Here is a 4,051-nt window from a genome sequence, read left to right on the forward strand (position 1 = left end):
TTGCCTTACAGATATTAGGCAAGGTAAGAACATGAGACGTCCACCTGAGCATGCTATCAGAGAGACCTGAGTAACAATGAATACAGACCCATTTGACTATGAGAACAAATATATCATAACACACACAAACACACACTTGCAATTGTAGACAAACTGTTATCTTAAAGATTCATCAGACTATTCATAATAATGATATCATATACAGTACAAGAAACTAACTGTAGTATAATATGCATGTCTGGTGAGTATGTAGTAAGTAGTAAAAAGCAGTAGAATGTAATCATATAAGGTGACTGATGTTTCCTACATCACTACTGAATGCTCGACAACAAGTACCATCTTATCAAAGTACTCTCTCTCTCTCTCCCTATCGTCTTTCTATTCTCTTGTCGCTTCCTCTAATGCTGTAACTGTGTAGCTGAAATAACTGGGTCACACGCACGCACGCACACACCACACACACACACACACACACACACACACACACACACACACACACACACACACACACACACACACACACACACACACACACACACACACACACACACACACACACACACACACACACACACACACACACACAACACCCCTGTAGAACAAGGCCAAACCAAATGTCTCCTTGTATCACGTCCAAGAAGACAAAAGCTTTTCTGCACCCAGTGCTATGATACTGCATCAGTGTGTGTGTCCATGCATATCTGTATAGTTTGCATGTGTATGTGTTCATGCGGTGTGCCACACCATCCAGAGTAGCACTGTGCCATAGTTATGCCAGGAAGGGTCTGTCTCTTTTCGTGGCCCTGCAGGGACCAGTCTGAGCGTTGGATTGTATCTGTGTGTGTATCCGTGTGCGTGGGTGTGAGTGTGTCCATATGGATGTCCACTTCTCTCTCTGTCACTGCCCTATTTATGGGGAGATGAGGTGCACCCTTGAGCCCCAGCCACAAGGATTAGTCCACTCTGTCACTCGAGAATACCCCTCTGTACTCCCTCCAAATACCAGCTTATCACATGCACTCATAGGCACACACACACCTGCCTTCTGCTAAAACTGCCCAAACTCTAAAGATGGGGAATGTTGGGGTTTATTGATACCACCAACGGTCCTTCTGACTGGGTATTCATTTGTGCGTGTTTATGTCTTAGGCCACCATGCATCTGCTCTGTGTTTAGGAGGAAACTGATCTCAGAACCATCAGGTGATCTGGACTAGCAAAACAGAGAGCGAGACAGAAAGAGACAGAAAGAGAGTGAGACAGAGAGAGAGAAAACACAGGTTAGGGAGAACTAGCTTACGTAGCACAACTCCACATGGCGTCAGTGTGAGTGGGTGTGTGTGTGTCACAAGGGAGAGATCTGTTTTCCATCACCTCCTCTCCTCATCTATTATTTAAGGTGATAGAAATCAGTTTAGACCCTGCTCACTGATACTGCCAGCAATGTGTGTGTGTTTGTGTGCGTGAGTGTTTGCATACATGTGGGCATGTCTAAGAGGTGAAAGAGTGTGTCACACACACTCAAGGATATGAAGGCAGCCAGGAGAGTGGAGAGGGGTTCAACTCTAATGACCTCTCTATCCTGTCCCGTTAATGCAGAGAATACTGACACCGTTACTGTTTAACGGGCAGATTATCAAACAGCCCTGGTGCATAGTCATTAGGTGCGTGTGTGTATTTCTGTGTCTGCACACCCACCCACCCCACCTGACAATCCCCCTCAGCCACACCCCCACACTTTACAACCTAAACCACACACCAGAGTATCCATGGCAACACCTGAGGGATCTAGAAGTCTCACCACGTCTCACCTCTAGAAATGTATTATGGTCTTTAGGCAGGAGGGTAAACTGTCAAATAAATAAACAGCATGGAGTATGGCAAGGGTAAAAGAAAACAACCATTGGTCTTCTAGGAGTTCACATAGTTTTCAACTGACATTGACACAGCTTCATATAACTTGTCTTGCGTAACCTGAGCTAGACTGTGCCCTACCTCTACCCTGGAGCTGGGGAGTGGTGAGCAGGAGGTGGATCTACCTATAAAGACACACTGGCATGTTGTAACGGTCACATACACTCATGCAGGTGCACACACACACGCACGCACACATGGAAGCACACGCAACACAACACACAACACACACACACACACACACACACACACACACACACACACACACACACACACACACACACACACACACACACACACACACACACACACAACACACAAAGCACCAGACACACACCACTCACACACACAACACACAGAGCTTTATCCAACACACACACACATGGACATTCGACAAAGAGATGAGAGGGCTATGGTGAGAGGATAATAGAATATATATGTCTGTTGTTCTTCTCTGGGGAATATAGTAGTGTAATGACTATGTGACAGGGAGGGAGGCAAAGACAGTAGAGTATGAGCTACGTAGACATCCCTCTGGCTCGCTCCAACTCCTCTCCATTACTACACTCTCTATCCCTCCCAGTCACTCTAGTGAAAAATGACCCCACTCATCTACTGGGAGAGCCCTTGGCAAGTATGTGTGTGTTTGAGTGTGTGAGTGTGTGTTTGTGCGGTGTGTGCATGCAAATGTGTGTGTGTGTGTTCATTCTTCCAGAGGGAATCCCATCAGTATAAAGATATTGAATCTTTTCCATTTGGTTGTCTGGCCTGAGGGAGAGAGCCAGATACTGCAGGCTGGGATTGGAAAAGACGAGGGCAATAATAAAATACACATATTCAATCACACATCATACCACATACAATCCCAGGTCAGGTTTGTCCTTATTTCTCTGCCTACTGCTTTCTGCTTCCCTGAAGTGTATTATTTATATTCATCAAAAGCATATCCTCTCAAATGTGTATTCATAAAGACATGTTCTATCGACTGGGAGAGAATAGGAATGTCCTCTGATAAATGCCAGAAGGAATAGCTTTGTGTATGTGTGTGCTTTGCCCTTCCTCCCCTCATCTTGTTATTTTTTCCTCCTCTCTCTCACACTCCTTTTCTTCTCTTTTATCCCTCTTTTAAACCCACTACTAGCCTACTCATCTTTATCCCATTCCACCTCTTGCTCTCATGCCCTACACTTTATAATTTTTCCTTTCTTTCTTTTGTAGTTTCTCTTTTTTTACACCTCATACTCTCTCATACTCTCTCTTCTCTCACCCCTCCTCATCCTCCTCCTCCTCCTCCTCTCCTACAGTACTATATCTCTGTAGGTCATTCCACATCAGCCATGACACAACATCCTGTTAGGCAGCTGTGACATGTGAGGTTTGCTCTCTCTAGAACAGATTGATCATGGAGTCACTGTACTGTAGCTACTGCTGCCTGGCAGGCCAACTATATCTACATACAATCACCAACAATCAATATCACAGCTTTGTTTCTGAGAGTAGGGGTGATGATATGACACAATGACCTCACATCCTGGAAGCCCTCCAGCTTCCCACGATGCACTGAGACTGATGAGTCATAACAGAGGACATGATGACCCTCGTCGTCATGACTCTGCCTTCCAAGGGACCAAGGGTAACCAATGGCCGAGGCCTGGCGCCTCTGTAGGAATTAGGTTTTGCGTGAGTGTGTGTGTGTTTATAGAAAAGGGGGTTTGATAAAGCAGATAAAACGTTGAAATAAACATTGTAGATAACATACATGTATACATTCAACAGTTCTATGCTTGAGATGGCGTTTCACCCTATAATCCCCTTTTGATTAACATCCTATAGAGAGGTATACATTTAAACTCACCTCTGAACCCACTACCGCAGCAGTCTGTACTTCAGGGATAACCCCAACCATATCATATCTGGATTGAGTAACATGCTCTACAACTCAGACAGGATTTGAAGGGCTACGAGCCACATTTGGCAACCCAAGTCTGTTACAACACACCACTTGGCAACCCAGTACTATTAGAACATACCAGGCAGAATTGGAAACACATGACTACTATGGTGTAAGGAACAGGCTTGGCAACCTGTGTCTGTGAGGACTTGGCAAACCATGTGTAGTATGGTAATATTCCAGACTG

The sequence above is a fragment of the Salvelinus sp. IW2-2015 genome, linkage group LG4q.1:29 (genome assembly GCF_002910315.2).
Source record: "Salvelinus sp. IW2-2015 linkage group LG4q.1:29, ASM291031v2, whole genome shotgun sequence".
Classification (NCBI taxonomy): Eukaryota; Metazoa; Chordata; class Actinopteri; order Salmoniformes; family Salmonidae; genus Salvelinus; species Salvelinus sp. IW2-2015.